A 12,035-nucleotide genomic window follows, 5' to 3' on the forward strand; every position below is an offset into this window, starting at 1 on the left:
GTTTCAGATGTCAGTGTCAGAGCCAGACAATGTTGAGGTGAGTCAGTGAGTGAGTGAGTGAGTGAGTGAGTGAGTGAGTGAGTGAGTGACATAAGAACTCAACTCAACTGCAAGTGCACCAAGAATAACTGAGTTGATTTTACATATCTTTATGTAACTATGGCTATGTTCACACCTAGCATGTTTAGAGCAGTTTATGCTCCAAACATCCAAAATAAACTTTTCCACAATGGACCAAAGAAAACAAACTGTAGGTGTGATCGCATCCTAACAAACTACCTGGTGAATACCTGTACAGCACACCTACAGTGATGGTGGCAAGGGAAACTTTTGCAGAAAGGAGAAAAGAAATAATGGATACTTTTCACTGTATTGGTATCCATACCTAAATCAACAACAGTATTACATGGAACTTGTTACAAGGGCCTGCACAACACCTATTTACTGCCATCTTGTATAAAATCTGTGAAAGAGCATGTGGAATTGTCTACTGCTTGACAAAGAGCAAAACAACCAAATCTCTGTAACTCACCTGTAGGCAGTGGATCTGACCGAGGGATTGCTAGAATGAAGAAGCCAACTGAAAAGTCTGCACCTAAACCCACTAAAAACTGGGGAAGCTGTGCTAATTGTGCTTTCCCCACGTGAAACCTCTGGATTAAATGTCTGTAGCATGTACAGTATAATCCACAGATAACACATGACACCATACTTGTTTTTACTCACTTTTGTGACGCCTCCAGGAACAAACACGGGGCTTGCAGACGTCAGGTTATTCCTCGGCCAGGAGGAACAGGACGCCGTACAGCTGAAGACCATCCCTCAGTTGTATAAAAAGATTTGGCTGTAATCTCATCACAGCATGCAGAATGACTGTACTAAAGAAGGAGAAAGGAAGAAAGTTGTGAAATCAGGGATGTGATCAGCTTAACAAGCAGCCACAGTGCAATTATTTGTGCAAATAGAGTGAGGCCCACTGCTGCTATCAGTAACTAAGAAATTAGTCACAAGACACTGAGAAGTGTATATAAAGAAGAGAATCACTTTTTCAACAACAAAAGCAATACATTTTCTTACATACCGAATAATTGATTCCTTGTTTGCAGCATTAATGACCCCTGACCCCCCTGTACAGCCTCAGCTCAGAATGTCATCTGAAAGTTCTGCAATGATTTTCTCTGTCAAAGACTCGGCCTGAAGGTCACAAGAATGCAAGCATTATTCTGCTTCACCTTGCCTAATTGAACAGGACTAGGCCCTTATACAGCTGGAGCCTCATCCACTCTTCAACTTGTCCTCCTGCGCCCTCTGTGACAACAACTAAATAAGCGAGGGAGTAAATTAGAAGGTAAAGGCTGGACTGCTTTAGCCTAGTCGCCAGCCAGTGCATCTTTTGCTTCCTTACTTGAAAAAGAAAGTTCCCAGATGTCTTCTTGAAATAACCAGGGAATTCCCATTCCCTTTCTAAATTTACCAAAAGTAATAATAAAAATGATAATAATGAATGTATTTTGCCTACTGGTATGCTGTAACTAAAAAACAACAACATAAGCCTCAATCTACGACCTCTACAGACACGTCCCTGCACACTGACCCTGTTGCTGCCATCTTCCCTGAGGTAGCAGTTGCCTTTCTTGTTCGTGTTGTTTTAGCCCCTGAAGTTGACTTGTCTTTCATTAGACCCTGCACTGCTGCAATCACGCTGGTGTCACTGTCATCCATCCTTCTAGTGGAGAAGGTGTTTAAAAAAGCAAGCTAATTTCTTGAACATTTATGTAGACCACAGTCCAATTTATTCCAAACAGACTGCTCAGCTACACTACTCATTGAAATTCAAAGTTCATGTGAAGCACTAGCTGTCACGCAAAAAAAACAAAAAAACACTAACGGTTAGCTAACTATCACACTGTTTCCTCTAATTTTATGCAGCTGTGGTACTTGGGGAGCTAATTCTAGCTTTGTCCCATATCTGTCACTGTTTGGGTCTAAGTTGAGGTTGTAGTGCTACAACTGTTCTTTAATCATAATAAAATAATTCCTTCTAAAACATTTGGACTACACTTATTTTAGTTTTAGATGCTAAGACTGAATTACAATGCCAATTTTACATTGTCTCTGGCAGTGATGGCAATTTCCTTACTGTGGTGGCGCACCACTGCTAGCTAAATGAATACAGAAGAAACACTGTATCATAACGTTACAGCTAATAAACTAGTGAAATAAATAAATAAATAGATCGATAGATAAATGTATACATAACTAATTAGCTACATGTCATTTTGTACAGCGTCATATTGAGATAATCAAGAGTGTTAAATACCTAGACAATATTAACCGTTTGCTGTCGTGACTCAAGACGCTCAGCCATCTTGATCGGTGACGTGATTTGATCCACCTGTCATTCACCTGTCACGGCGCATCCTGACCACGCCCCTTTCTTCTACACCCCATCCACTCCAAAACGAGGTCAACAAAAGTTCATTGAATGAAAGAGATTTCAATGAATTAACAAAAGAAAATGAATAAAGTTTGAATATTTAAAAACTTAAAAAAACAGATTTGAATGAATGAAAAAAGATTATATGAATGAGACATCTGAATGAATTAAAAAAAATTGTTGAATGAAAAAAATGACATTGTAGGCTAAAAGGAGAAGAATACAATACTGTAAACTTTTTTCACTTTCAAATTTTTTTTTTTAGCTTTGAAACCTTCCCCAGTTTCAAAATAAAGATAAAAATAAAAAACAAATGTAGGTCATAAGTCGTCAAACAGGTCTGGCATAGGATTAATTGACCTGTCAAGTCACAGTTGAGTAAACTGATTACATTTCTAGTCAAGCTAGCTCTTACGCAACGAGTGAGATGTGATCTCTGTGCAACATTTGAGGCTAAAGAGTTCAGTTTGTCACTATAGACAAAACATATCTTCGATCTGTACTCTTCTCATATGATCTGATTCAGTTTGAAACTCCATCAAATATCCTACTAACAGAAATTGTCAATGTGAAGCCATAACTGATCATCAGGAATTGAGCAGTTTAATTTCTGCAGGGAAAGAGCTTCATTGTTTTCTTCAGGCTTTAACTGGCAGTGTATCCCAGAAAGTGGCTAACATTTTAATCAAAGCTCATATCAGGGACAGTATAATTTGTGCTGGAACTGGAAGCTGCGAACACTACTTAGTTAATCAGCATTTGCAGTTAGTACATGAGTTAGTACAAAATATATATATATATATATATATATATATATATATATATATATATACATATATATATATACTGTAGCTCATGTGACCAAGCATGAGCTGACTTTTCTTTAAATACACCCTACCCCATATTTACATTTAATAAAAGCAATGAGAGGTGGCATACTGTATCATACAAAAATCAGAAACATTTCATGTGATACATTGCCCATATAGTATCTGTAAAATTTCCTGTGCTTTGTAACATTTCAGTGGTGTTGTTTTGGGAGATGGAAGCAGAAAGAAACCTTGCCAATTAGGTTCTGAGCCTTTGCTGTTTGTCTTTTGAGGAATAAGAAGAAAAGAAACACAGCTTTTCAGCGATGTTTGATGTGGCTGGAGAACAATAAGGGACAGGGCTTGGGAAACAATCAGACCGTCAGACAGTTTGACTCTAATCAAAGGCAAATGTCTGCTGCACTTTGCTCTGCACTTTGTGTCACTGGCAGAGGGCAAGTACTGTTAACATACCACACACACATAACTGACCCACAACTGTTTCTCCATGGTGATGTTTGATGCTCTATGAGCCATGCATTAGCTTACCTTTGCAACCACTCTTATAATAATAAAAGAAATAGGTAACATTTAACTTTACAATTATTTTTATACAATTCATGCCTTGTTTTTTCCATATGCAAGATTATTGAGGGGATACTAATATCCAGTTTATCCATTTTATAAGTTTTATTGAGTTTAGGTCTATATGGGTTTCTTGGAAACACTGGGAGGTGCACGGGCAAACCTGCTGCAGAAAACTGGGTGCCTATATGAGAAGTTAAAACTAACCTACATTTCACCTTTTCTGTGATTTGTCATCGTTTTTCAACGGTGGTATGATGTAAGTGCATTCAATTATGCTCCTGATGCATACCATCTTGGTGTTATTGTTTTACTTTCACCTTACAGTTAGCAAGTTTTACAACTCTTTACGTTAGCACTGCAAGCTAACAGCAACAAATACAGTAACAACTAGAAGGGCACTCGGCGAGCGCAGACCTCCGCCAAGGTTCGTGCTATTATTGCTTGTTCGTGAGTCGGATCCGGATCCGCTCCAAAATTTAATTCCTTGGCCCATGCTACACCCTTCCACGAAGTTTCATGAAAATTGGGCCAGTAGTTTTTCCGTAATCCAGCTAACAGACAAACAAACAGACAAACGGCACCGAAAACAGAACCTCCTTGGCGGAGGTAATAACAGCCGATTCTTAAAACGCCAACACTGCCTTACCTTAACAATCTCTTATCCAGGGGCGTGTCTAGGGGGGGGTGCCACCCCAAAATCCTGAGTTATGATTGGCTGATGGGCATGTTAGAGGTGGGACCATCAAGCCAGCACAGTTTTTTTTTGCTGTTTTTTGTTCCTGTGTTACAAGAAACATGCCTTTGAGCAACTGGTTGTCCTTTAATGTGACAGAAAAAGTATGTCTGACCAAACTGAATGGCAAACATAAATGCAGCAACTGAAGATAAAAACCAAGAGGTATGTTAGTAGCCTACAGTACATTTTTTATATGCATACAGTAGATAGTGATTCTTGAAAACATTATGGATATTTTCAACCTGGGACTTGTGTTCAAAATTTCATCACTAAATTCACTGTAGAGCTTCTTTCACACCTCCAGATAGCTGGGAGTGCTGCGGTCCAATAGATACGCTACAAACACACAGGGCAAACACAATCTCTGACAGTTGAATCCAAAAAGTGATTAAAACACTTCCTCAACACAACACCCACACAGCAGTGGGACCTGCCTACATCCTTCCTAAATGCCACACTCAGTGCCACCCTGACCCTGGCTTGAGTCTGTGCCCCACCTCGGCCACCCCAGTTAATACAGCCTGGACACGCCACTGCTTGAAAAATTAAAATTTGTATCCCCAAACTCAAAGTGTGTGATGCGTGTACATTTGCTTTTGCGCCATTGTGCGGCAGTAGGTGTTGCCCCCTTGACCTAGTGGTGGCCAGGAGAGTGTGTGTGAGGATAAATCCCACAATTCCCTGTAGTTAGGAAACAAGAGACACACATCAGGAATCACAACTCATGTGAATGGCTTTTGAGCAACCGAATTGTGTTGACTGTAAACTCACTCTATCATAAACTCAATAGGTTCGCTAGCTTAGCAATTAGCATGTAGCTTAATGTTCTTGATTACATATGCACAAAACAAATTCTACTACTATTACTCTGACCGAAACTGATACACTCATGACCTAAACAACATGCTTAGCTTTCAAACTAGGTTGTGCTTTTACATTTTGGAGGAATATTAACCCACCTGTAGCTAGGAAACAAGAGACACACATCAGGAGCTTGTGTTATGCTTGACCGCAGGATTTATTCTGTGGTGCGTCTCAATGGTTTTGTTTACCTCCCAAGCGCCACGCGCCCCCTAGTGACGTAATGAGTTACGCTCGAAATAGATGACAGAATGTACAATGAAATTATATTTCCTTAGCCTAAAACCAAAAAAATTAAGGGGTGTCTATTTTTTTTATCTATTATTTTTAAATAATCTATTTAACATGTCCCTAAAGTTTCAAAGTCTATTTATCTTCTTATAAATCTTAATCTTTTTAAATTCACATTTTAATAATGCATATCAATTTTTTTACTTTATACTCCATGAACTGTTTTATCTTTGTCTTTTTAACCCTTTATATACTATGAGCTATAATTACATTTTAACCCTTTACACAGGCCTAATGATCAACGGCACAAACGCAAATATTTTTCTTTCTCCACAGCAGTATTGTGAGATTTTTTATAGAAAACATTACAGTTTTCTCATTGCTTTAATGTACAGAAATGAGAATATCAATAGGCCATTAATCCACAGTTCAGTGCAGAAGTAGCCTATTGGGCAACTTCATAGCAAAGTTGTACTGGGTCACTGTTTTTAAATCAAGATAGTGACATAGGAAGAGGAGGAAGTCATAAAGTGTCTAAAAGCTTTGTTGATACATGCAGTACTTACTGCCGTGTATGTTTACTTACTTACTTACTAGACCGTGCCTGTAAATACCGGTGCTGCTGAAGGCTCATTTTTGCACATCTTCAGAATACTGGTCTGCATTACTAGTAGCTGTATGCATAGCTTCCATTGCCTTAGCGCCCTTTCAAACAAAAAAATATATATATAGTTGGTGCCATCTTTAACAGCTGACCAGTATAGACAAACACTTCTGCAATTTCTTGAGTTGCTTAGCGACAAAAGCAGTAGTGATTGTGTGTGACAGGGTACAAGTTGGCAAATTGATGGCTTAAAGGCAGCGTGAATGGGTTTATGGGTTTAATGGGAATATTTCTTATTTTTCAGGTGTTTCGAATAGTTTATGACAATCAAACTAGCTGTTTGGGTGCATGGAAATAACGTATTTTGTGACTCATTTTTTTGCTATGAAGACATCACTCTGATAGGCTACAGTTCCTACATTTTCTTATCTAGTTTAGCTAGTATCTAGCACTCTATGGATATGCGAAAGTGGCGCAGTTCAGATACAGTTAATATGCTCGACAAAGACATTGCTAGAATAGCATTTCAGTCAAACTCTACTTTTAACCACATTCCGATAGATATTTCCTACCTGACAGAATGAGCAACCCTACTTTTAATCCCATTTATAGAGGTTGTATGTCTGCTTCTCACACATATCTGACCTGAGTAGCTACTAAACAATGTTTTTTGCTAGGGTAGGTCATTACGAGTGAGAGGCTTAGTTCATCAGACTAGTCTGACAGGATGAGCTACTGGTAGCTCATCCTGAGTGGGTAGCGCAAACTGCAGCAGCAAAACTATAGCAACCAGTTGAAAATCAGTAATGATGATTAGTAATAAGTAATGTGGATATGATGAGCAGGTAAAGCCAATCACTACTCATTTTACTCAGCCAGAACAGGCTAATAAGTTCAGAAAATTGTATCACTTTACTGTAACGCAGCCTTTAAGACCAGGAAGAAGTAACATCCAAGTTATTTCACAATATTACGAATGACGATATCTAGTGTCATATTACGATATGGATATCGTACGATATGTCGCCCAGCCCTACACTCACTCATGCATCACACACGTTGTGCTTCCTCAGAGTCTGGACAACAGTTGTGGCTGTGCTGTAAGTGGGAGTGTGTGGAGTGTGCAGGGTGTGGGAATGCCCACAGGCCTCTCCCCCTAGGAATATACAACAGTAGTGTACAGAGCATTTACTGCTAGCAGCCATTACAGGATAATTACAGCATACAGCTTTGTCTCGGGGGGAGGACGTCCAAGGCCGCTGGAACGGCTAATCTAGAACACTCTGTTCAAAGATAAGTGGACGAGAAAGGGCCCCTCTCTATTTCTTTCTCTCTCTGTTTTTCTGTGTGTGTGTGTGTGTATCTGTGTGTGTGCATTTGTACACACATGGCCTCGGGCGCTATGAGCCGAGCAAGGCTATAATTTAGGAGAGCGGGCTGGGAGGGAGGCAGCCTCTTGGCCTGACTCGCCTCAGGTAACAGCTAAGCCCATAGATCTGAGTCAGGCAGCTCTGACTGGAGAGGACGGCCAATTTGCTCCGAGCTGGGGCTCTCTGGGAAGGCTTGAGCCGGGGGAGCAGCTGGACTTGTCAACAGATTAATGCATCAACCTGAGTGACAGGTCGGGACCCGCCTCTTTTCAGCGCCCTCCACCACTCACAGCATCCTGTGTTCGGGGAAAATCCTGTATCTCTGTCTCTCTCTCTCTCTCTCTCTTTCCTTATCATTCTTCTTGGACAGCTCCTCCACCGCCCCCCACCCCACCCCCCAGTCCAAGGAGAGCCAGGTGGCAGTATTGTTGTGGTCTTGGGTTCGTGGGGCCTGGGGTTTTTAGGTTGAGGGGAGAATTTTCCACTGGCACACTTTGCATGTCTCCACGCTGCTGCTCGCCTATCGGAGACATGCGTGACACCGGCCCCGCTAATGCTGCCCAGATGAGGCGAGGAGAGAGGGATGGAGAGGGGAGGGGAGAGGGAGGAGGGCGGAGGGAGGGGGGAGGGGGGAGGAGGGGGTAGAGAGGTGAGAAGAGGGCTACATGTATGAAAAGAGACAGGGGGACAGGAACCTGAGGAGTGCAAAGGAAATTGCGCCACTGCAGGTGTGTGAGAAGAAAAAGAGACTCCCCCTCCCACCTTCCCCCTCCACCTCCACCTTCTCTCACTCCCCCCCCCACCCCCAGGCTGTGGTGGGACAGGTCACCTGCAAAGTCATAGCTTGGAGTCTGCTTGTTTAAAGGCACTGTTTGTGTTCCAGGCATAGTGGTCGGACCAGGTCACTCTTGCCAACAAATGCCTTTGATGTGTCCACCTTCAAGGAGATTTACAAACCAAAGTGCGTTGGCTAGGGGTACAGGGTGGCTTTTGTGTGTGTGTGTGTGTGTGTGTGTGTGTGTGTGTGGGTGGAGGGAGGCAGGACATGGGTCAACTACTCTCTTTGAAGATGTGTTTGCGTCCAAGCCAAGGACGACATAAAAGGAAGAGACAAATTAGAGTGAATGCGCATGAATTACAGCCTAGTTAGGTGTGTTTATGATCATCTTAGTCATTTCTGCTTTCAACCTGTGCCACAATATTTGCCTTTCCCATCTATCCACACTGCCCACAGATTGTGTTGCACTATGTGATATTATTTGTAGTCAGTACAAACAATATACTGACAGTTTCTTCTAATCATACAAAAAACTGATGATAATGATGTGGAGGAAAACCAAACAATGGTTGGTTTTGATTATATTGATTGTATACACTACACACATTACGTGTGTGTGTGTGTGTGTGCGTGTGCGTGTATGCATGCTTGCTACCATGCATAGGGCTATGTGTTTGTACCCGCATGTCTGCATGCTTGCATGTATATACAGTACATGTGTATGTGTTGATATGTGCACACTGTGTGTTATTCTGTGTCACTTTGTGTTTTTGGCACGATGTGTGTGAGCGTGTGCATGTGTGCGTGTGTGTCTGTGTGTGTGTGTGTGCATGTTTACATCAAAAGTAACACCTCTCATACTCCCCAAAGCCCTGGAGCATCAGGCCACACATCACATGCATACTGTACACACACCCACACATACACGCAGACACATTTTTTCACAGGAAATAACATTAATGATGTTTGCATTTAATCATCCAGCTTTATTGTCAGTGCATAATGTGGTTAGTTCTAAATCTATTTACAAACACAACATCCAAGAGTGGATACAATTCACAGTCTTACAGGTCTGTTAATTGTAAATAGTGCATTATTGCAATAGCAAGAGCTTTCATTCCATGTTGAGAGGATAAACCTCATATTTGATGTAGTTTCTCATGAACAGCTATGACTGACACACTGTGTGTAATGGTAATTGCACAGTAACACATCAACCCAAAACAACGTGACTTTACCGATCACTTTGCCAGTCAAGGAAACCAAACAAGGATAAACAGCAACCATATGAAACAATATCTCCATGCATTAATGCATTATGTAGTCCCCACCCACGATCTCTGTCTCTCTCTCTCTCTCTCTCTCACACACACACACACACACACACACACTGCAGCCTAGTGTTTCCAGCAGCAGCCGTGTGGATGGTGCTTTGTTCTGAGGGCTCTGACAGCGAGTGGAGGTCTCAGGAGGCGCATGCTGAAGTTGAAAGCTCAACAAGCTCTCTGAAGTGGCTGGCTTTCATGTTGCACATTGTGCTGTAGCTGGAGGAAAGGGCAACACAAGTCCAAAAGACAAACTTATTTCAAAAGCAGCTTCTGTCAATCACACATCCCCTTGCAGAAGTTGTATCTGTTTGAAACTTCATTAAAGGTGGATACCTTTCAAAAAAAACTTTTTTTTATATAAATAAATTCACACTCAAATGAAATGCCACAAGCAGCAAGTTGTAGCCCATACAGTTAGTCAGAGTTACAACTTATTAAAGTGTGTATTCATGCCCCAGGCTGCTTCCCGCTCTGCTGAGGTCAGGGAACATGTCAGGACATGAATCTAGCAGTAGGACTGTTCACTATACTGAGCTGGGAGATTTAATTACTCCCGTGTGTGTGTGTGTGTGTGTGCGGCGGCGGGGGGGGGGGGGGGGGGGGGGGGGGGGGGGGGGCGTGCGTGCGTGTGTGTGTGTGCGTGTGTGCACGTGCACGTGCACGTGCGTGAGCGTGTATTCAGTCTGCGTGTACTGAGTCACATTGTGGTTACTGCCTCTGCCATTTAAAAGCCCCCTTGTAACGACTCTCAATATTAGATGCTTATTATGTTAATTGTGCTCAGACGGTGACAGGCTGTTTTAGGCCCAGTTTACTGAGCCAATAAAACATCACAGCAGCAGGATGGGAATTAAAAAATCTGAGAAAGTACATACAGTTTTATAGTCATATGGATCCGGGCCCACAATGTCTAAATATGGCAGCAAAGTCAAGTTCCCAAGTTTTATACAGTAAAACTTCAAGCTAAACAGAATCCCCCCAATAGAGGAATTAATGAAACTGAAAATTGGACAGCACACACTCAAACATTATTATTTTATCAATTTTCATGCAAAAAGGGCTACTGGCCCCAACTGCAAAACATAGTTCATAGGTAAATTCCTTTGTTCATCATTTCACTTAGGGTAAGGTTAGACAGTAGACAGGGTCTCAGTCCAGGTTTACAACAGTAGTGTCAGTACACAGGGACACTCAATGCCCCTGTATCCTGAAACGACCCGTTTGGCTCTACATTATTGTCAGTGGCACGTTCATAATCTTGGATAAGATTTCTCTGGTCTGTGCCAAGCGCAAGTTCCCACCCCCATCCCGCTTAAACTCACCTCCCCACCCCTTACCCTCACCCTCTGTTCCCCTTTCAGCTCATGCTATTGCCCCATGAGCAGAGGGCGCAAACATTCAAGGAACAACTCTGAGGTTAAAAAGAGTGTTTTCAAAGGAAAAGAGCAATCACTTCATAAGAATCTTTTAATATTTCCTTCGCTCTTCCTCAACTTTGTTGGGGGTGGAACAAATAGTCTGCTGGAATTGATTTTGGACTCTGTACAGTTGTAAAAAGGAGGGAAGAAAAGAGAGGAAGCTCTGCTTTCATAAGGAGCTCATTAGGATGTAAAACAATCAGCCAGACTCCACTGAGATCGAGTCATCTCCTGTGACTGTTAGCACGGCTCTGGACACTGGAGGGGCGCCAGGAGGTGGAAAGACAGACAGAGACAGAAAAAGAGATATGTATTGTGTGTGGAGCAGTGGCCTAAAGGCTAGAAAAGCAAGCCTGTGACCACAAGGTCGAGTGTCACTCCCCTCTCTCCCTAACTTCTGTCATGGCAGGCACTTAAACCCCAAGTCCTCCAGCGGGGGACTTCAGTGGTCAACCGTAAACAACAGTGGTTGCACTGAGCAATGCCCAGATGTAAGTGTGTATATCTGTGTTTCCCTCCCTTCCCCTGCAACTACTGTAAATAAAACTGTAAATAAGAATGTGAGCGTCTTTACAGTAAAGGCTTGGGGGAGCTGTTAAAACAAATGTTGGCTTGAGTAAAACGGGCATGGGAGCGAGCAAAATGAAGTTGAGGTTTTCACTGTGTCAGCGTGTGCCGTGTGAAGGTGTTAACCTGTGCTCTAAAGTAAGGTGCCTGTTTGTGTTGCTACCATTTCCTCTCACATCCTTGCAGTCCAGATCACCCGCACACCCTGCAAGTGTAGAGGAACCCATACACCTGCTCATAAAAACGAGGCAAGCCACAGAAACCAGAGGAGGGGAATAAAGATGGCATTCTGACCTTAATGCTCGGTA

Source organism: Centroberyx gerrardi, chromosome 17 (assembly GCF_048128805.1).
Source record: "Centroberyx gerrardi isolate f3 chromosome 17, fCenGer3.hap1.cur.20231027, whole genome shotgun sequence".
In the NCBI taxonomy this organism is placed as follows: domain Eukaryota; kingdom Metazoa; phylum Chordata; class Actinopteri; order Beryciformes; family Berycidae; genus Centroberyx; species Centroberyx gerrardi.